The following is a 24,491-nucleotide window of genomic DNA, read 5'->3' on the forward strand; positions in this document are numbered from 1 at the left end:
AACCTCAACCCATATATGAAGACATGCAAAAATACTAGTTGGGGGAGATGTTGATGGCTAAATTTGGATGTTTTTACCCACTTTTACCATGTTTCTTGTATCCATTTTACACCATTGTTGATCAATTTACATTATAAATCACAGAGGTATACCTCTTGTCATGTCATTAGAATCATTAATCAAAGAAGCATAGTCATTGGGGATTGTTAACTAAGTGGCTTGCTAATTCGATTATTTTTGCATATTTTAAGGAAGAATGATGAGGATCATGGTTTAACGAATGGTGACCATCGAGCTAGAAATGCTATCCTGAGACAACAACTGCAATGATGGATCAACCTCTCAATCAACGCACCGCTATCCTTATATTATGTTTTTCTTTGGGAACCACTATGTAATTGTAGGGAGACATCTGCCATAATTATAGGAGATGTTAGTGCTAAGAAATTGTATAAGTATAGTTACGTGGTTGTGAACGCTCGTAGTTAAGATCACCTAGAATTACATTAACTTTGAGTATGTAAGATCGTAAGTTGTAATACCCTTTTGATTAATGAAATTCTGACCTTCTCAGCATTTTGTGACTTCATGATATTGCCACAGCCTTGATCAGGGAGTTCGGCTTACTTCCTTGAGGAAGTATCGTTGGATAGATGTGTGCATATGTTTATTTCTCTTAAGTTATCTATTGTTGTGAATGATTATCAGTGTTGTGAATGATTATCAGTGTTGTTGTGAATTTTTGATTATCAGTGTCTTGTTGTGAGTCATACATTGTTGTTATAGTAATTACTTGTTGTTACTCTTATTTGTTGTTAGAGTTATTGTTTGTTGTTACAAATTGCGAAGTTCATAATTGAATGTTCAATACTGAGTAGGAGAGTAGGTGAAAGTGTGGCTTGCATATATTTTACATGATAGCTTTGAAATAACTAGTAGAGCTTTGAGTTGACAATTAATGTGGAATTGAGTGAATTGTATGATTCATATTTGAATACCAAGTATCATGGGTTAGTAATTAGTGAGAGCCTTAAAAGTAATATTTAAGTTAGCAAAATATTTCAAGGCTGGAAATCAAAAAGTAATTCAAGATAAAATAATGTAGTTACTTTTTAATAATAGGAAAATGTGTAACTCATTCAATTTCTAATAAAAAATATTAATAATAATAAATTATTCAAAAATACAATTCAAACAATGAAAAATTGGTACTATAAATCTATTTTAAAAAATTGCTACTGTAGATCTATTTTAGTTATTTACCAAGTACTAAAAGGGATTAAATTTTTTGACGTGTAATTTTTTTTCAAAATTGACATTTAATCTCTCTTAGCTCCAGATAAATCAATAATTAAAATAAATAAATATATACAAATTTGACAAAGAAGTAGAAAATTACAATCCAAAACGACGATCAGACAGAGACATTCATGCTAAGCTAGCTACCCTACCTTTCATTACATCAATTGTAGTGACCTGGGAGCAGGTAATTTCCCCGTTGCTCAAGCCATTAAGGATGTGTTTGAATAAAAGCGCAAATCAGCGTAGGGAAAAAAATTTAAGACCCGGGCATACGGATAATGAAATCCACGAGCTGTTCCATCAATTTCCTTTAAAATTATATGAAAATTAATTTAATTTGTGGAATTTTTTTATTATTTTTCTGTCTGTATTTTGAAAATCACAACCACGATGCAGGAGACGTTACTAATTTACAGATAATGTGAATTTCGGAGCATTGACTCCACTGGACATGATGAGCCCACCGCATTGCCCGCTGCCGTGCAGCAAATATAGGAAATAGTGTCAGTCAATAAAATGTACGTTAACAGTACACTATTGTTTAAGAAATCTTTGTTTAAGAATTCTTCGTTGTGCGATGGGAGCATTAAAAGAAAACGTTATTAAGAAGGTGGTAGTCAATTTCTTATACATTTTACAAGGTTTCTGGGAGTCATATTTATGGGTAAATTACATTGAGTTCATCTGGGCCGAGGTTCAAACCGAAATATTTTTTATTTTTTTAGATATAATTATCCATTATTGATGTTCATGTTAGCCTAGATTCAATTTACTTCAAGATAAACAAACAAAAATTACTGGCCAGATTCTACATATTTATGGGAAGAGTATATATATATCTGAGCTGATTATTTGTTATACATTTTAGAAGGGTTTTTGGGAGTTATGTTTATGGGTAAATTACAATGTGTTCATCTGGGCCTAGGGTCAAAGGCTTTTTATTTTTTTGGATATATTTATCCAGTATTGGGGTTCATGTTAGCCTAGATTCAATTTACTTCAGGATAAACAAACAAAAATTACTCTCTAGATTCTATATATATATATATATGATAATATAATTTGGGATCTTATTTGGAATGACAAGTTTGATGAGTACACATCTAAGGTTTTTTCAACCTAAAATCAAAAACCCATTTAAAACAAGAAAGATCAAAAGTAAGCTAAATAGTTTTTCACCATATTCCAGCAAAAACCTATAATATTTCTGCACAACGTAATTAACAAATGAGAAATTAGATATATTGCTAGAGAAAAGATCACATATATCACATCACCATATATTCATGGACGAAATGTATTATCAATCATTCTCGTCCCATTTACACACAAATTGCATTCCATGATAAAATCAATCATAGAGCATTACATCATAAGTTATAATGGAAATCAACACTGCACTATATTTGAGCATCTATCATGTGTGAGAGCAGAGACTCATTTCACACGATCAACCCAGATCTTCGAAACATTTTCACGAATATGTTGCTTAGATCGTTGTTAGTGTAGCAGCCAATGCACGTAGGGGAGTTACCAAGGCCAGTTTTTTTGTCCGAGGAAGAAGCAGAAATGTTGCCAGTGGCCCAAAGTTCAGCACATTTTCTAACTTTCCTTACGTTCCTGAGAACCTCGGAAGCTTCAACATCGCCGATTACGGTCAGTGTCCTTTGAGCTCTGTCGACACGGAGGGACTCGATTCCTGAAACATTGCATGAAATGTGGTGAATAACCATCCTAGTTTCGAGTTTTTTTTGTCCTCTTACACTAGCCCTAGTCACAGTTATTTGTACAATTTTTCAGACTCTACCTTCAACGTCTCTGAGAACCCTCTTGACTTTCTTGTAGTCATTACAGTTCAATCCCACTTTCAATACAATTGCCTACAAAAACAAAAGCACACAATCTCACAGTCAAATACACAAGATCTCAATCTAACTAGCCATTATCGTTAGATACAAATTATTGAAACATGGGTCGGGTTGGTGAGCAAACCTTCATTTTCAGGAAGGGAATAGAGGGCGTGATCGTATATCCAGCTGGACTTCCTGCTCACTACCTACACCTGAAAACTGCGGGATCATTTGCTTTATAGATATGTGTTGCAACTTAAGTTGCTAGAATAATGCGAAATCTTCATTTTCAGCAACAAAATAGAGGGAGCGATGGTTATCCTCATCTAAACATCGTATATTGTGACTGTTCAAGAAAATTGCGGGATATTCTGCTCTGTCGATAATATGTGGCAACTTAAGTTGCGAGAATATTGCACGAGGTTCACTGTACATCGTTGCAAGTCGCTGTATCCGAAAGATACACCTAGGCCCACAACCTTCCTAGGAAACAAGGTTTAGAAATTTTTTGGAAAACAATGTTTAGGATCTTGAAATTGTGATCGAATTTTATAGAATTCTGTTTATGAGGTCTCCGTATCTCATCTTGACGTGGCACATGTGGAGTTCCACATGGAATATGGTGCCATGTTAGCTCCCAAAGTCAACTTGTCTACTTTGTCCACCCTCGGCACTTCTTCTCTTCGTCCTACACACATATTCTTCTTGAATATAATTAAGTTGACCTATATGCATAGACACGTGTAAAATTTCCGTGTGTTCAATTAAGTCATGATGTGCCTTTCACACAACTACGCTGTATAGCACATATAAATTTATGTGGCCTGCAATGCAATTAAGTCTGATATGAACATAGATCTTTCGTGATTGCAATTAAGTTAGGTTGCATGTATACATAAACTTTGTAATTGATCAAGTTGTGTCATACATGTAGATTTGCCTTATGCACAATTAGGTTTATCAAGTTGTGTCATACATGTAGATTTGCCTTATGCACAATTAGGTTATGTTACAAAGATTTATTTTGGATACAATTAAATCAGGTTACAAATATATCAATTTTTTCTTTTCATTTAAGTCATATTAGTGTCAGGTTACAAATATATCATTTTTTTCTTTTCATTTAAGTCATATTAGTGTCAAGGATTTTCCTTGCACATAATTAAGTCATATCTATATCTACATTAGCCTTCTAGATAATCAAGTCATGTCATGCATGTAGAGTTGGTTTATTTGCAATTACTTTTCCTTGCACATAATTAATCCAAACCACATACATAGATCTTTCTTGCATGTAACTATGTCATTTCATGCATGTAGCATTTGTTTGTGTGCAATTAAGTTAGATTGCATGTGTATATTTTCCTTGGAATGAAGTGTGTAGATATCTCTTGTGGGTAGTTAAGTTTTGTTGTGCCTTTAGGTTTGTCTAGAGTGCATTTAAGTCCTTCCATGTTCGTATATTTACATTGCTCATAATTAAATCACTCTATTTAAGGAAATTTGTCTCGTTTGCAATAATTGGCATGCACTTAGATTTTCCTTGAACATAATTAAGATGCACTATAAGCATAATATTTTGCATGATAGAAATTCATCCACATGGTTATCACTTACACTTAACACATGCCACTATGGACCTACCACTGAGGATATCCACATCATCACTGTCATGTGGCATCCACGTTGTGTATGAAAAAAATTAAAATTTTGATATTTTTAATAGTTTTCTTGAATTTCGAATTTTGCTCAATTTTTTGTAATTAATTGCATGGGCTAATATTGAAGCTCTATTTCAAGACTTTTAGTCCAAACTAGTCCCTATGTGGGCCATTTTTTTCCTATGCACTCTAAGTTCAACACCTTTAATGCTTGGTGGGCATGAATTTGAACTTATTACTCAATATTTTTTGGATTCTCCTAAAACATCCCATGGTTGTATGAATAATATACAATCTGGCCATTATACAATTAGTTTCACCAACTAGTAGCTAATATTGGGTGTTTTACCCCTTAAACTCAATTCCATAAATATCCTTGAAGGCGCTTCTAATTTCACTTGGAAAATTTTATCACATAAATTATAGTTATCCTTTGAAAATCTATGTTCTAAATTTTTTGTATTATAATATGGTGATTTTCACTTATGCGGGATTAGAGTTATAACCTTTTGCTTTGATACAATAATTTAATGTCCCAAACAACCCTCTAGAGCACATTACGAAGTTGAAAACTATGAATTCCAATTTTTTTTTTTTCATTTTCCCATAATTACTCTAATAGGATGATTAATTTGTCAAACGAGCTGCAATTTCACACTGCTATTGATAAATCGATAATCAAAATATTTTTTGCATGCTAGTCAATTTACATAGTCCAATGCATCCACTTAGGTTCCCTCCATACATTAAATAACCTATGTATATGCATATCTAATGAAAATTATATCATAGTAGCTATAATGAGAACCACAATAGTAATAAGAGCATGTGTGACATATGAATTGTTATGAACCTTGTATCTTAAAAATGATAAGAAACTAATAATTATAATCCCTTTTTTTGTGGGGGGGGGGGGCTCTTTTTACAACGAATATAATGTACAAGACAATATTTAATGATTCTAAAACTAAGTCTCCTTAGTATATATAGGATACTAGGGCACAATTATAATAAAATAGGATCATGAGGTGTTCTAGCCTACAAAACAATTTAACAATAGAGATGTAATCATTCTTTATCTATAGCTTAGTGCAATCTTTTAGGGTTATCATGGAGCTTATATAGGGCTTAACATGCCCCTCTCCTTCAAAGAAGTATTTTTATCAACACTTGACTATATGTGGGTGCTTCTCCATCAATAAATTATCTTCCCTTGTCGCTTCTTCCAAATCTAGGTTCTTTGATTTCATGAGGTACTCAGTAGTTTCTTGATTCATAACTACTTATTTGATTTGAATCTTGGGAAGGGCCCCAAGATCTGAGTAGTTTCCACACCAATAAAAGAACCAAAATAAACAAAACTGGAAAAGTAAATTAGGAACCAACTTCTATTAGATTGGAAACTGATAGTTGCAACTACATTATGCTGGACAATCTATCCTCTTAAAAAAAAAGAGCCTCATTATTTATAACATTTTTTAGCTATATTACCATGGGTGGAAAAAAATAACATGGGAGGATTTCCATTCGGATCATTGCCATGGGTAAATACCATGGATAGGAAAATACCATAGGTGTATTTCCATTCATATAGTTCCTCCCTCCTTAGGAAGCAATGGTCCCCATCACATGAAATTCCCTATGGAGAAGCTTTTATTGAAGATGATTTGTGGATGGCCAATTGTTTTCCAAGAAAAGGATTTTGTGTGGTTGACCCATAACCAATGGTTTTTGGATGACACGTAACCATGATGCACAAATATCTAAGGATAGAGGTACCCTATAATGCTTGCGAGCCAAATGTGAAATTGACAGTGTGTGGCCAAGCAAATGGATTTCGATGGCAAGGGTTTTGCATGGTTGACCCATAACCATGATGAACTAAGATCCTAGGACAGAGATACCCTGTAATTCTTGTGGACCAATTGTGAGGTGGATAGTCTGTGGCCAAGCAAATGGACTTCATTGGCAAAGGGTTTTGTGTGGTTGATGCATAATCATGATAAACGAAGAGCAGAAGATAGAGATACCATGTAATGTTGGTGGGCCATCATTGAGGTGGATAGTGTGAGGCCGAGAAAATGGACTTCATTGGCAAAGGATTTTGTGTGATTGACCCATAACCATAACGAATGAGGGTTCTAGGATAGATATACCCTATAATGAACCTCGAGATCACTGGTCGATCTATCCGGTAGAGATATGGTGGCTTATCTTTGTATATTCTCACTATCCAATGACATGTTGTAAAGGGTTCTTCCGAATACTCAACTTTAATATTTTTTACTCCCTCGACAGCGAAGGTGAAGAAACAATTAACATACCGATTATCATTTCATTTATTGGATCCATTCCAAAAGATGATGAGAGGCTTTGTTTCAACATTCTTAACATGAGGAAGTGGCACAATATTCTTAGTTTGTTTTGATTGACTATCAGCTACATAGGCGATCTGAATGTTTTGATAACTTGTTAATGCTATGCAAGCTCCTTCATAAGTATTAAAAATATGTGTTTAGGATCGCCTCAAATTAACCAAAATGTGAAGAATTGTGTGTCAAGTATTGAGTGTCTTTTATGAGAAATTTATGAGATTAATTAGCTGTTTAAACATATATACAACAAGTAAAATGCAAAGAAGTAAAGCACAACAACTCATAACATAAATATGATAAAGGAGTTCACCCCTTCTCTGCTACATCTCCTTGGCCCTACATCAATGGCTAGGCCCTCTTTGGATTAATGGTTAATTCTATGATTGCATGCACCTACAGTGCTCCAATGGAGTTGAAACCTGCTCCATTGGATTCAAAAGACCCAAAAATCCCAAAAATTACTCTCCAATATTTGCAATTGGACTTCAGCTAATCTACTCTTGACCTGCTCTCTTGGTGGCCCTAGGCTTCCTTAAACTTAAACGTAGAAAAATCACTTAAAAAAGTTACTTTATGCCTCTACAAATTGTTCCATTCTATTCAGAGCATCCAAATCATCTAGGAATGACTCTTTTTGAGCCAAAATTGGTAGAAATATGCCAAAGTTATGTCCTCTTCAGTTTTCCCTAGGAAACCTCCACCCAAAACTAGAGAAACTCCAGTTAACCTCGCAAAAAATGGAGGAACCCAAAATTTGGTAGACCTGCCAAAACCGTTGCCAAGTTAATCCCATAGTTTCATTAGGGATAAGCACGATTAATTAACATAAACTACCACTTAGCACGTTAATGGTGTGGTTAGCATTAATGATGTCTTATGGTTTCGAGGTTGGTGACACGTTGGGGCTAATGTTAGTGATTACCTCCCCCAACCACCACGTACCATCACATTAAAGAAAATTTGCGCCCCATATTTGTTAAGTAACACATGTGTGGCATAGCGGTAATGCGTTGGGCTTGTGTGGGCCGACACATGCCGACACATGTCACGACCCAATTAAGCCACCTGTCAGAATATTCCAAGGAATATTCTTTGGAATATTATTTTTGCTGACTGGGTTGTGTGAATGCCTAGGCACCATCCGAGTCAGCCTATACCCAAAATTTGCATGTTTGATAAAAAAATCAGAACGCGAAATCTTTCTCATATGAGCTCCAATTTGAGTGAAACGAGTTGTGTTGGGATTGTATCACCTTGGAAGACGCGATCATTTAAGTTTTGAGTGATTTCGAGCACTTTGATTTTTGAGCAAATTTTTGCCCCTAATCTAGATCTTGATCACTCTTTTCCACTGACAAGGTTTTGGACCCACAAAGTTGGTTATACGATGAGAGAGGAATACTCTTCTACTTCCCAAATTCTATCAATTAATTCTACTTGGAAAAATATCTATCACAACCAATTGGGTTCACTGACATGTGTTTCCTTACAAATGGTTTGGCACTTCAACCGATGTTCTTCTTTTCTTGTTGACCCAATCCAACACTTGCTAGTTGCTTGTTGATTAAACACCCTGTTGTACCAAAGTGATCCCTCGGTGCTTGGAAATCTAACTGATGGCCATCCCACTGAGAATCATGTTCTTCCTTTCCAAAACATGCATTCGATGCAAGCTTCTCCTTGGAAACCACTTTTCCAAGTTAAGTCCATTTGAGTGAACTATAGAAATGAGTTCCAACATCAGTATTAACAAGGAAATAAATTACCATTATTTTACCTCCATGGTTCCAAATTCCACATCTGGAAGAATGCATTTGCACTCTCTTTTGCTTCTTGGCGTCAACACGTCAAATGGTCTACAATGGCTGCAAAGTTTTTGGCATTTTTGTCCACTTTCGTTTCTTGGTTCCATCATCCTCAAGTATTAACACGCTACTCATGTCATGATTTTAGAATGAAGGCTAATCATGAGCCTCTTTATCAAGCATGGACCTTCCAAAATCCCATGACATGTTGTCATAAGAAACACCATTAACCGTGAAAAACACTCATGCAAGACTATAACTTGACGACCTCTTCTATTTGCTTCTTCAAAGAAACATATGTCACATCATGTGAACATCGTCATGTACTCCTACATATTGGTGTATAAAGCATCGACTAAAAACAAGTTGATAAAACACGATACTTAAAACCACTGAATTTCAAGTAAAGCAAAAGCATGTACAACAACTTGATGATTTACAACAAGAATTCCACATTCTCATGAAACAATTCGTCACATCTTTCTTTCATATTTGGAGACAAAATCATCTCTTCCAAGTCAATATAAAATACATGTAACAATCAATTTACCACACAATTTGACACTCATGCATGTGCAAATGATAAACATTCTCAAGTTGAAAACATACATGTTAACAATGCAATCAACCAACACAAGTCAATCACTCATGCATGTTCAAGCATAGTGAAAGTACTAAAAAATCCATTGTTCACGCACACAAATTCTCATGCATGTACAACAATTCTCAACTCTCTCACAAGTACAATCACGAGTACAAGAATCCCATTGGTATGTACGAGTACTTAAAGAGCTGAAATGAGCAATTTTTTTGCAATAAAGTGGTCAACATACTCCACTTTCGAACACCTTCCTAGCATAAACATGCAAGTTCAATAATGCAACATGCATGCAATTTTTTTTGCAAATTCCCAACTTTGCTGCATCTAACTGAGTCAACATATTTCTACTTTTCCAACATATTTCTTCATGCAATATGCAACATACTTTCAGGAGAAAATAAATGCATCCAAATAACAAGGAAATGCATCAATAAAGCATGATTTGCATCAATTATCAAAACAAATGTAAGGCCTTAATTTGTTAAGAAATCTAACCATCTCTTTCCAAAGCATTTCAATGGCACTTCTTTTAGCTGCACTTCATCATGTGTATCACCCTGACCCACATCAATTATGGAATCCTCTTCTCCATTCTTTCCAAAATCTCTCTCCACCTTCTTCAAATGTCATGGATGACTTGTTGGATGCAAATTCCAACACTTGTCTACAAGATGACCCTTCTTATGGAAATGAGTGCAAACTAATTTCATCTTCTTTTCAACATGTTTTCCATTACCCAATGGACCTTTGGCTTTATGTCTCTTTTGTTTGAAAGTTTCATGTGTATGGTTATCCTCTTCGAACACCTCGAAACAATATGGTTATTCAAACCAGAAAAGGAACATGTAAATTTTCTCCAAATATTATGTGAAGATTTACCATGTTTACCATAACTAAAAGAAACTTGATTAAAGGAAGATTTATACCTAGCACATTCACCTTTGTCACCTGCTTGAGGAGGTGAATTTGATGAGGTAGTGGCTCTCTTTGGAATACCAACAATGGTTTCAATGACCTTAGAGCTTTCAACATCCTCTTTTTTTCCATTTCCAGTAGTTGCATGCTTATGAGCATCTTCTTTCAAAGTGGATATAAAACTTTTGCATTTCTCTTGAACACAAACTTCACAAGGTTGAGGTAATGAAAATGTAATGAAAGTCCTTCTTTGAACACCTCCATGTGCCTTCTTGGCTTTGGAGCATTCTCCATCATGTTTTCCATAGCCAAGACCCAAATACATAGGCCTTTCCTCACCAACAATTGGCTCAACTATGCCTTGTGCATGTTTTCCTAACCCTTTACCATCGTAGCCTATCTGTTGGGTCCCTACAATACTAGTGATTACCACATTACTATTGTAGTTATACCCCTTATTTATATTGTTGTGCCCCTATTACCCCCATGTTTTTATTTTTGTGCCCCATAGAATCCCTCTATTGTTATTTTTGTGGCTTTATATTATTATTGTTAGGTCGGCTGGATTATATTGTGACTCCTTAGACTCCTATATATAGAAAGGAGGTTTTATCATTTGTATCATCTAAGAATTGTTCATTTATGTAATGTAAAGGAGGTTACCCCTTCGAAGAGGCTAAATTCTAAGGTGTTGAGCTTTCTTCTCTATCTTTTCTTGAGCTGGTTTCATAACATTTGGTATCAGAGCTTTGGATTCTAGGGTTTCGCTGCTCCAAACAGGTCATCGTGGAATTTTCGCTATAACCTTTTTCTGTGACGTTTCAGAAGTCACAAAAAAAAACCCATTTGAGAAGAAATCATGCTGAATCTTGGGTCCAAATTTTAGATCTTTTCGCGTGATATTTGCGGAGATATGATCTGAGGAAGTTGGTCTTTTTGCAGACTCCTGAATTACATTCAAAACAGGTGACCTGGGGAAAATCGTCATAACTTTCCCTCTGGGATTGGATTTAAATTTCGTAAGAAGGTATAGAAAGAGGACGGTTTGTAGTTTCTTGTATGCATGTTTCAAATCCAAAGGTTGAAACAGTGACTCGTGGCACGTCGTACAAGTTCGCTCTACTGAACTAGTCTAAAACAAGTCACTATGGGAGATTTCACATAACTCTTCCTTGAAGAATCCAATTTGGGTCAGACTTGTGGCATTCGAAAGAGGACGCGGAACTGGATGATCCGAAATTATAGAGATACATCAGATTCAATATCAGGCTTCTATAAAGTGAAAAAAGGTGTGTAGTTTTTTTAAATTTTTTGTGTAAGCTTGGTTTAACGGAATTCAAAGGGCATAGTAAAGCATTATTATCAGTAACTGATGCCCCAAGGAAAGAAAATGAAAACACCTAGTAAGGAACCTGAAATCTCTAGCATGACTCATGAAGAAGAGGAAGAAATGCTACATGATATATCAAAATTACAAGAACAAGTGCAACAAATGTCATGCTCACAAAAGCTAACAAAAGCTAAGATAAATGGCGTGGAATCTAAGATAAAGGGCATGGAAGCTAAGATGGATGATTCAAAGACAGATTTGAAGAGAGACATGGGAGATTTGAAGACATATTTTATGACAGACATGGCAGATTTGAAGACAGATTTGACAAATTTTGTACAAGAAATACTTACTAATGGTGAAAAGGTTGTAAAGGAAACTCATGATGTGAACAAAAGTAATGTTAATCATGATTCCATAGACTCTAATGTTGGATCGAAGACCCACCATATTCCAAAAATCGATATGAGGAAGTTTGATGGCAAGGATCCCGCCACATGGATATTACAGATGGAGTAGTTCTTCGATCTCAATAATGTGCAAAACACACAAAAGGTATGTATGGCAATTGTATATTTGGAACCAAATCAGTTTGTATGGTATCAATGGCTTTGCTCTCGTAAAATTTTTATCACTTGGGCAATTTTTACGGGAGAATCGATAGCACATTATGAAGATACAAAAAGAAACACTTTTTTTAGCCAATTGATAAGTTTCAAACAAAAGGGTTCAGTAATGGAGCACATTGAGGAGTTCCAAAAATTGAACATAAGGGTAAAAGATATTCCAGAAGAGCATAGGATTGATGTGTTCATAGGGTCTTTAAAGGATAATATCCAACATGATGTTCGCCTTTGGGAACCTGATTCATTAGAGAAGGCATTCAGGTTAGCAAGAAAAATGGAAAGCAAAATTATGGCAACCAGGAAGCATACCACTCACAACTATAAAGACGGAAGTGTTGTTTCCCCTAGTCTTCCACAACCTATAAGGTTGACACCACAACAATTGGAAGAAAAAAGAGAAAAAGGGCTTTGTTACAGTTGTGATAGCAAATACACTAAAGGTCATAAGTGTGCTGAGAAGAAATTATTCTACATAGATTGTGAAGAGGAAGAAGAAAAGGAGCAAGAAAGGTCAAAAGAAGAAGATATAATCCAGGAACAAAGCCTAGATGAAGAACAAATAAATCCGACCATATCTTGTAATGCATTGGCGGGAATTACCACTCCTCAAACCATCAATATAGAAGGACAAATCAAGAAGAAAAAGGTAATAGTGTTGATTGATTCAGGAAGCACCCACAATTTTATTCATTGTAGGGTAGCAAAAGAATTGAATTGCTTCCTATATCCAGCACCAGAGTGTCAAGTGATGATTGCAAATGGAGGAACAATAAATTGCTCTGGAAGGTGCCAAATATCAAGTTATCCATGGGAGAATATGTATTGACTAGCCCAATTCTTTCCATTCCAATGGGGGGTGCTGATGTTGTATTAGGAGTCCAATGGCTACAATCCTTGGGTACAATAGCTTTTAATTTTCAAGAACTTTTCATCAAATTTTCTACGGAAGGAAAGGAAGTTGAATTAAGGGGTATTGCAGGGAAACCAGGAAAGATAATCAGCTCTAACGGTATGACAAAGCTTCTAAAAAAGGAGCAAAGAGGTGTAATTGCACAATTATGTTCGCTAGATGTTTCCACATCGGAATCATCTATTTCTCCAGATCTCCAAAAAGTCCTGGACAATCATTCCAAGGTATTTGAGACTCCCAAAGGTCTCCCACCTATGTGTGATCTTGATCATGCTATTCATCTGATTCCAGGAAGTGTTCCTCCAAACATTAGGCCATACAGATATCCCTATGTCCAAAAAAGTGAAATTGAACGTATGGTTGCAGAAATGCTAGAGGCTACAATAATTCAACCAAGTCAAAGTTCTTTCTCTGCTCCAGTAGTATTGGTGCACAAGAAGGATGGATCATGGCGCATGTGTTCAGATTATAGGGAGATCAACAAGCTCACTATTAAAGATAATTTCCCCATTCCTGTCATTGATGAATTACTGGATGAATTGGATGGATCAATTTATTTCACCAAGTTGGATCTTCATTCGGGATATCATCAAATCAGAATGAAGATTGAAGACATTCCGAAAACGACATTTAGAACTCATGAGGGTCATTATAAATTTCCAGTCATTCCTTTTGGCCTTACTAATGCACCTTCAACATTTCAAGGTTTGATGAATTCAATTTTCAAACAATTCCTTAGAAAATTTGTGTTAGTATTTTTTGATGATATACTAATCTACAGCAAGTCTTGGAAGGATCATGTTGAACATGTTGACAGGGTGCTACAACTATTGGAGGAGAAACAATTATATGCAAAAAGATCCAAATGTTTCTTTGGAGTCCAGGAGGTGGAATATTTGGGTCATATTGTATCTCATGAAGGAGTTAAGGTAGACCCTAGCAAAATTAAAGCCATTAAGGAATGGAAAATCCCCACATCCATAAAGCATCTGCGAGGATTTCTTGGGTTGACAGGGTATTATCGCAAGTTTGTTAAGAATTATGGGAGAATAGTAGCACCTCTAACAACATTATTGAAGAAAGATGCATTTTCATGGACTCCGAAAGCAACAAAGGCCTTTGAACATCTTAAAGAGGCAATGTGCCAAGCACCGGTCTTAGCTACACCGGACTTCACAAAAACCTTTATTGGGAATGTGATGCTTCAGGAAATGGAATTGGTGCTATTCTAATGCAAGATGAAAGACCCATTGCTTTTGAAAGTCGTCCAATCAAGGGAAAGTTTTTAAGAAAAGCTATTTATGAGAAGGAAATGTTGGCAATACTCCATGCACTTAAGAAATGGCGACCCTACCTAATGGGAAGACACTTCAAGGTAAAAACGGATCATGATAGCCTTAAATAATTTTTAGAACAAAGATTATCCTCTGAAGAGCAACAAAAGTGGGTCACAAAGATGTTGGGTTATGACTTTGAAATCATCTACAAAAAAGGGAAGTAAAATGTGGTGGCAGATGCACTCTCAAGAAAGGATGAGGGTGTGGAAGCATTGTTGTGTGCCATTTCTATTATCCAACTAGATTGGATAAACGAAGCAAGGGAGGAATGGAAGAATGATGAAGAAGTGTGGGCACTTATTCGAAAGCTACAACAAGATTCTGGTACGCCTGATACATTTAGCTGGCAAAATGATTCATTATGGTACAAAGATCGCTTATACCTCTGTAAGAATTCCCAGCTAAAACAAAAGATTCTTATGGAATTGCACACTTCTCCCTTAGGAGGGCACTCAGGATTTTTAAAAACTTACCACAGGGTTAAGAAGGAATTTTTTTGGGATGGCCTTAAATCAGATATTCAAAAGTTTGTGGCGGAATGTTTGGTTTGCCAACAAAATAATGTTGAAACAATTAAGACACCGGGTCTATTACAACCTTTATCCATTCCAAGCCAACGTTGGGAGGAGGTTTCAATGGATTTTATCACAGGTTTACCCAAGTCTGAGGGAAAGAGTGTCGTCATGGTGGTAGTTGACAGACTTACCAAGTATGCACACTTTTGTGCATTATCACATCCATTTAAAGCCAGTACATTTTCTACTGCATTTATGGAAACAATTCAAAAGCTACATGGAAACCCAAAGATTTTTGTAAGTGACAGAGATCCCATTTTCACTAGAAATTTTTGGACAAAATTATTTTCTTGTCTTGGTACTCAGTTAGCTCATAGCTCATCTTATCATCCTCAATTTGATGGGCAAACTGAGATAGTAAACAAATGTTTGGAAGGATATCTTCGTTGCTTTTTATCTGATAAACAGACACAATGGGTCAAATGGTTTCCTCTGGCTGAATGGTGGTATAACACTTCCTTCCATACAACAACAAAAATGACCCCATTTATGGCACTTTATGGGTATCAACCACCATCCATCACATCATATTTAAGAGAAAATTCTAAGGTTCAGGGAGTGGAACATCACATCGAACATCAACAACAAGTCCTCCAACTCTTAAAGGATAACCTCGTGTTGGCACAAAATAGAATGAAACTACACGCAGATCAACATCGCAGTGAAAGAAGTTTTGTTGTAGGTGATTGGGTATTCCTACGACTACAACCATATAAGCAAATGTCCCTAAATCAAGCTAAGAATAATATTAAATTATCACCAAAGTATTATGGTCCGTACAATGTGTTGCAAAAGATTGGTACTATGGCATACAAATTGGAGCTTCCTGCAACTTCTCGATTGCACCCAGTTTTCCATGTTTCATGTTTAAAGAAGGTTATAGGCGACAAGCTCCCAGTTCAAACAATATTTCCAAAACTTGACGAGGAAGGAAAAATTATATTGGAACCGGAAGCAGTCACAGAAACAAGAACTCGACAGCTACGAAATCGATCAATTTCAGAGTATCTTATCAAGTGGAAGAACTTATCCGCTAAAGATTCCACATGGCAGGATGAGAATTTTATGCAGAAATATCCAGAACTACTCCGGCGTTGAGGAAAACACTTTTTTTTAAGGAGAGGGGGCATGTTGGGTCCTTACAATACTAGTGATTACCCCATTACTATTGTAGTTATACCCCTTATTTATATTGTTGTGTCCCTATTACCCCCATGTTGTTATTTCTGTGCCCCATAGAATCCCTCTATCGTTATTTTTGTGGCTTTATATTATTATTGCTAGGTCAGCTGGATTATATTGTGACTCCTTAGACTCCTATATATAGAAAGGAGGTTTTGTCATTTGTATCATCCAAGAATTGTTCATTTATGTAATGTAAAGGAGGTTGCCTCCTTGAAGAGGCTGAATTCTAAGGCGTTGATCTATCTTTTCTATCTTTTCTTGAGCTGGTTTTATAACACTATCTTCATCAATAATTTGGACCATATTCCTCTAACGTGTATTTCAAACGAACCAAAACATTCATTTTGAGAGGAAATTGAAGATAAAGTTGAACTGCATACCTCATTTTCATGCACATACTTGGCTAGGGTTTCCTTGGCATCATGAAGTTGAATCTCCATCTCATGCATCTTTTCAAGAAGCTCTTGCTTCTCCTCCTTCATGGCCATCAACTCCTCTTGAAGTATAGTATTCTCCTTCCTATTGTCATTCATCTCTTGCACCATATCTCTCATGATGATAAGCTATTGCAACATATATAAATCAAAGAGTCTTGGTAAGGAATATGGATTGAAACATCACTTGTTGAAGTTGTCATCACATAAACTTGCACAGTTAAATTCTCCTTGCACAAATACAAAACCAATAGCTAATTTTCTAGCTAACCTTGGCAAAAAATCTCAGGGTTAAAATGAGCTAATAGTTCTATGATACTAGCTTAATCTAAAATGTTGGGAAAACTTGTTAATGCTACGCAAGCTCCCTCATCAATATTAAAAATATGTGTTTAGGATCGTCTCAAATTAACCAAAATGTGAATAATTATGTGTCAAGTATTGAGTCTCTTTTATGAGACATTTATGAGATTAATTAGCTATTTAAAACATAAAAACTCATAACACAAAGATGATAAAGGATTTCACCCCTCCTGGGCTACGTCTCCTTGGACCTACTTCAATGGCTAGGCCCTCTTTGGATTAATGGTAAATTATTCTATTACATGCACCTGTAGTGCTCCAATGATCCGGATTTAAACAGGAACGCAACAAATTATAGAGATAACCATATACACAAAGATGCAGCGGAAATAATACTTCATTTCATTAATGGAAAATACTGAAATATGCTTACAAACAGAAATGGCAATAAACTAGTTAGGGCGATGGTAGCTTATCTCTGAGAAGAGATGTGATGGCTACATGCCTCTGAACTGTTCTAAAAACTGTATTACAATGAGGCTCGAAGGCCTATTTATTGTTGAGAAACAATGTAAACCCTTCACATCCCGAAACCTAACCCTAGAAGATGAAACGCCAAATTGTGGGCCCCGTTTGGGTAAATTGGTACATCAATTTCCCGGGGTCGTAACTTTGGCATACGATCTCCGTTTGACGCGTACGATAGCTCGTTAGAAAGATCTATCTGAGAACTACCACTTTGGGAAGGGAAACATCGGTCCATGGACCCATGTTGCCCCCAGATTCCCAAAAAAACGTCGTTTAGGGCCTCAAAACGACTTCGGAAGTTGAGGACCCAAAAAACTGCTAAAAATAGTAAGTTGTGCTACAATTAAGGAAACTGAAAATGCTGAAAAAGACAATGGTGGGGGTCCAGGTGGACTTGGCAGGTGTCCACCAATATCCACCTGGATCATTCCTCCCCCCTTAGGAAGCAATGGTCCCCATTGCGTTGAGCTCCTCCATGAAATGAGGAAACTTCTGCTGAACTTGTTCCCTGGTGAGCCACTTGCCCTACTGAAGGAGTTGGCCCGCTTTGACAACTCGATACAGTTGGATATTCTGTTGGCGAGTGTTCTTGATCTGTGTGTCCAGGATCCGATCAGTTGCAGCTTGTTCCATGCAATCTGGATTTAATTCTGTGGGTTTGAGCTGTTCTGCAATATCGGATGTGTCTAGCAATGGTGGAAAGTATGGCCGAAGGCGGTCCACATTAAATACTGGGTGCAGGCCAAGGAATGGGGAATGCTGAGCTCAAATGCATTGTCTCCCATAGCCTTAGTAATGGTGTAAGGACCATATCGGAGTGGTCTCAATTTCCGATAGGCTCCAGTAAGGCGTTCCTTTTGCAAATGCAACCAAACTTTGTCGCCCACCTGAAACTTGTGTGGCACCCGATGTTGATCATGTCGCTGCTTGTACTTGGCATTTGATTTCTCAAGAATGTCATGGACCTGCTGGCGAATATGTTGGATGCGCTCAATGAAGCTGGTGGCCTTATCTGTTTCGGACTGGACATGAGCTGAATTCATGTGAGTAGCTGCAAGTGGCATGGCCACATCAATGGGGCATAGTGGCTGGAATCCCAAACCCACCTGAAAAGGGCTATGGCCAGTGGAGCTGTGAAGAGCTCGGTTGTAGCTTTGCTGAACGTAGGGGAGGCTCTCGTCCCATGTGTGTGGATGCTTTGAGTTATACATGCGCAGAATGTGCACAATCATCCTATTGACAACCTCTATCTGGCCATCAGTTTGAGGATGGAAGGCTGTGGACTTCGTGAGTTTGGTGTCCAGCATTGACCAGAGACTGGACCAAAAGGTGCTGAGAAACCGACTGTCCCGATCTGAGATGATAGACTGTGGGATCCTAAAGTGCACCCACACTCGTTCAAAGAAGAGTTTAGCAGTGGCTTCTGCTGTGATATTCTTCTTGCAGGCCATCATAATGGCCATCTTTGAGAACCTGTCGACGACCACAAAAACACAGTCATTTCCATGCTTAGTGGAAGGAAGGCCTGACATGTAATCCATGGAGATGGATTCCCAAGGTCGACTAGGGGTAGGCAACGGGGTATAGAGGCCTTGCTTCTTAATGGTCGGTTTGGCAATGGCACAGGCAGTACATGATCGGATGTACTTCCCAACATCCTGTCGAAGATTCGGCAAATAGAAATAGTTTTGCAGTACTGCCACTGTTTTCTCGACCCCGAAATGCCCAGCAGCCCGACTGTAGTGTGCTTCCCAAATCATCTTGGCACGCTCGCTTGAAGGAACACAGAGGTGACCGAGGTGGCATAATAGGGCATCCTGGAGGTGAAAATCTGCAACCTGCCGACCCTCCAAGAGTGTCTGGTATGTGTGGCCGAATTCTGGGTCGCTTTTGTAGAGAAGTGGCCAATCAGAAGTCTCGTGCCCGCAAGAGTTGAGCACGGTGGTTAGCGCCATGATCGGTGGTCGACTGAGGCAATCTGCAACATTATTGGTGCTGCCCTTTTTATACTTGATATTCAAGTGAAACTGTTGCAGGTATGTAGACCACTTCTGATGGCGATCATTCTGCAATTTCCCTTGGGTCTGTATGAACTGCAGAGGTCGGTGGTCTGTGTGGATGACCGTTTCCTTCCCCAAAATGTAATGCTTCCATTGTCGGCAGGCCTGTACAATGGAATACATCTCTTTATCATAAGTGGGGTACTTCCGGACTGTGTCTGAAAGTGTTTCACTGTGATATGCCACTGGATGTCCATGTTGAGTAAGGACTGCCCCAATAGCATAGTCAGAGGCATCTGTCTCGACCTCAAATGGTTGTTGTAAATCTGGTAACGCGAGCACTGGTGTCGTGCAGAGGCGATCCTTCAACTCCCTGAATGCCTTCTGTTGAGATTCAGACCAAAAGAATTTTGCTTTCGCCCCGCCCTTGGTGACTTGACTCAAGGGCCAAGAAATATGAGAAAATCCCAACACAAACCTGCGGTAGAAGTTGGCAAGACCTAGAAAGCTGCGGAGCTCTGTTAGAGTGGTTGGAGAGGGCCAATCCTGAATGACTTGGACCTTGGCTGGATCGACATGCACCCCCTGTTCATCAATGATGTATCCCAGATACTGAACCTTGGTCATGCCAAAAGTGCATTTCTCCAAATTGGCACATAGCTTGTGTTGCCGCAGTGTTTGGAGAACCTGTCGGATGTGGTGGAGGTGCTCTTCCCAACTCTGGCTGAAGATCAGAATGTCATCCAAGTATACTACTACAAAGGAGTTGGTGAATGGCCGCAAGATGTCATTCATTAGCCTCATAAAGGTTGCAGGAGCATTCGTCAATCCGAAAGGCATGACCAACCATTCGAAGAGGCCCTCCTTGGATTTGAAGGCAGTCTTCCACACATCTGAGGGTTCAATTGGTACCTGGTGATATCCTGACTTCAGATCGATCTTGCTGAAATATTTCGCCCCCTTTAGTTGGTTTAGGAGGTCATCAATCCGCGGGATCGGGTACCTATTATGGACAGTGATCTTGTTCAGCGCCCGATAGTCAATACAGAGTCTCCACGTCCCATCCTTCTTCTGTACCAACACTATCGGGCTCCCACAGGGCGAAGAACTCGGACGGATGTGACCTTTCTGCAGGAGCTCCTGAATCTGCCTCTTGATTTCATTGTTCTCCAGAACGGAGCGCCGATAAATTGGTCCATTGGGTAGCGGCGCACCTGGGGTCAGATCGATGGAGTGCTTGACTTGACAGTGCAGAGGAACCCCTGCCGGGGAGGTGAAGATGTCTTCGTACTCCTCCACAATCTTGTCCATCTGTAGCTGCCGTGCAGAGGGACCCCGTTTGGAGGCCGCGACCACTGTCTTCTTCTTCCCTTGAGGGCGTATCATCAGGAAAACAAATTTCCTCATTTTGGAAATGATCTTACTGCATTGTTTTGCAGTAATCAAAGAGATGGCGGCAGGTGGTGCTACCTCTGGTATCCTGAACAACTTATTTCCCAATGTAATAATAACAGCACGGGGCCTTGATTCATACACAGCATGTCGCTTCCACAAGTATGGTTGTCCTAGTAATACATCACAAACTTCAAGGGGAGCAATGTCACACAATACCTCATCCGTGAAGGGCTTGATGTTGTATGGAAGGCGACACTGCTGGCTCACGCGAAGATCTCGCCCTTGGTGAAGCCACCCAATGGTGTATGGTTGTGGATGTGCTGTGGTCGGTAAGCCCAACCGCTTCACGACCTCTGCCGAAATGAGGTTCTTTTGACTCCCGCTATCAACAATGAACTGTATCGGGGAGCCCTTTACCCACATCTGGGAGTGGAAGAGACGCTCCTCCTCCTCTGGATCTTCGGGTTCATTTTTCTGGATCTTTGTGGTAGCAACAGTGGCGCTGGGATCCGCATCAATGATCTGCTTCCCTTTTTCATACCCCTTATCGGGTTCTGACTCAGAGTCGGAACATGCATCTGATTCTGAAACCTTTAGCTCAGCCACCAGTGACTGCTTGGCCCGACACTCACTTGTGTTGTGAGTGGAGCTCTTATGGAACTCGCACCATTTTCCAGTGTCCTTTCTCGGCTTCGCGGCATTGCTCTTTGCTTGCAGCTTCGGCTGGTTGTCTTGGGCTGTCCCGCCTTGGCTTTGTCCTTTGTTCTGTGGTTTAGGGGCACCTTTCCCCTGCTTTGGATTCGTAGATCCAAAGTCTCGCTTCTTTTGTTTAAACTTCTGCTCGACCTTGACGGCATACCGGTATGCTGCGCCGAGCGAGGGGATGTTTAGGAACTGTATTTCTTCCTGGATGTACTTGTGTAGGCAGCCACGGTATTTGAGTATCAAATGTTGCTCTGAATCCTTGATACCCAACTTTGTGTGAAGGGTATGGAAAAGATTGGTGAACTCCGGCACGTCTTGGTCCCTTCCCTGCTGCAGCGTGGTCCACTTTATGTATTCATCTTCATAGCTTCCGACAGGGTAGTACTGCTCCTTGATGGCATCCCGGAATGAATCCCAGGTGGGTGAGGCTGAAAATAGTGAGCCAGTACTTTCATCCTTCTGCTCGTAGTAGGTTTCCCACCAGTCCTTGACGTGGGGGGCTGCTTTGAGAAGAGCAAAAACAATCTTTTCCCGACTCGAAAATTCATGAACAGAAAAATAACCCTCTAGCAGATTTAACCATTTATCTATGGCATCGGCGTCTATCTGACCCTCGAATATGGGGATTTCAAAATTAACTTGTACCTTAAAGGATGTGGCGTTTCCAGAGGAGCTGTTGGAAGCCGATGCGCCGCTTCTGGGTAGCCGCTGAAGGATCTGTGCAAAGCTGTCCATCATCGCGTTCCGTTGTCGCTCGAGCGCTTCTTCGAGCAAGATTTTGATGGGATCTCCTACCCCCTCATCTTTCTTCTCGTCCGCCATGGGAGGCCGTCAGGATTTGCGAGGCTGGTCTTGCAAAGGTTCAACCAGTTCAAGCCCTAACTCCTTATATCCCGACCTTGTTGGGGACATGCAAAGAAAAACAGAGAAAAAGCAGACCGCTCTGATACCACTGATCCGGATTTAAACAGGAACGCAACAAATTATAGAGATAACCATATACACAAAGATGCAGCGGAAATAATACTTCATTTCATTAATGGAGAATACTGAAATATGCTTACAAACAGAAATGGCAATAAACTAGTTAGGGCGATGGTAGCTTATCTCTGAGAAGAGATGTGATGGCTACATGCCTCTGAACTGTTCTAAAAACTGTATTACAATGAGGCTCGAAGGCCTATTTATTGTTGAGAAACAATGGAAAACCCTTCATATCCCGAAACCTAACCCTAGAAGATGAAACGCCAAATTCTGGGCCCCGTTTGGGTAAATTGGTACATCAATTTCCCGGGGTCGTAACTTTGGCATACGATCTCCGTTTGACGCGTACGATAGCTCGTTAGAAAGATCTATCCGAGAACTACCACTTTGGGAAGGGCAACATTGGTCGATGGACCCATGTTGCCCCTAGATTCCCAAAAAGACGTCGTTTAGGGCCTCAAAACGGCTCTGGAAGTTCAGGACCCGAAAAAATGCTAAAAATAGTAAGTTGTGCTACAATTAAGGAAACTGAAAATGCTGAAAAAGACAGTGGTGGGGGTCCAGGTAGACTTGGCAGGTGGCCACCAATATCCACCTGGATCATCCAATGGCTTTGCAACCTACTCCATTGGATTCAGAAAACCCAAAAACCCCATAAATGACTCTCCAAGCTCATCATTTGGATTTCACCTGATCTCGGCTTGACCTCCTCTCCTATTCTCCCTAGGCTTCCTTAAATTTCAATATAGAAAAACCACATAAAAAGGTGCCTTTCTACCTCTAGAAAATGTTCCATTATGTTCAAAAAGTCCAAATCATCTAGGAATGACTCCTTTTCAGCCAAAATTGGTCGAAATATGCCAAATTTATGGCCTCTTTAGTTTTCTTTATGAAAACTCCACCAAAACTAGAGAAACTCCAATTAACCCCGCAAAAAACGGAAGAACATCAGATTTAGCGGACTTGCCAAAACCACTACCAATTGAATCTCGTGGTTTAATTAGGGATAAGCATGGTTAATTAACACTAAACATCCACTTAGTGTGTTAAAGGTGTGGTTAGCATAAATGTTGGCTTATGCACTACTACATGTAGGGGGGTTTTAAGACAATATTTGAGTCAATTGTCTTAACTTAATACAAAAAGAAACTCAAATATTGTCTTAAATATTGTCTCTAAGCAGGTGTCTTAAAATATAATGTCTCAAAAATTTGTCTCTATAAAGGCAATATAGAACACATATTATTATTGTCTCTATAAAGACAATTTGATTTGTCTCTCTAGAGACAATTTCATTTGTGTCTATTTAGAGACAATTACATTTTTGCCTTTTTAAAGACAATTCCATAATTCAAACTATTGTCTCTCTAGAGACAATATAAAAAATTATTTAAAAAATAAATAAATGTCCATAATTCAAACTATTGTCTCTCTAGAGACAATATAAAAAATTATTTAGAAAAAAAAATTAAATCATTTTGAATGTCTGCTGGCCCGTATCGTTCTCACCTGGAACAGATTCGTAAGATAATAAGCAGGAATCTTCCACACAATACAGAGCTAAAAAAATGTGCATACGCCTCCAGACGCTTAGTATGCGTGTTAGTATTAGATAAAGATTCAATTTAGATAGGGTGTTAGTAGCTGAGTTCCAACATATAATTGATCAA

The 24,491-nt window shown here is 38.6% G+C and overlaps 1 pseudogene; it reads right to left on the minus strand.

The window, feature by feature from the left end:
* Positions 1–2,744: 2,744 nt before the first annotated feature.
* The window catches only part of LOC149235286 (serine carboxypeptidase 3-like), a 31,130-nt pseudogene continuing 9,383 nt past the window's right edge, over positions 2,745–24,491 (minus strand).

This window comes from Pinus tabuliformis, chromosome 8, assembly GCF_031772625.1.
Source record: "Pinus tabuliformis cultivar Carrire ecotype Pingquan chromosome 8, CPIR1, whole genome shotgun sequence".
NCBI lineage: Eukaryota > Viridiplantae > Streptophyta > Pinopsida > Pinales > Pinaceae > Pinus > Pinus tabuliformis.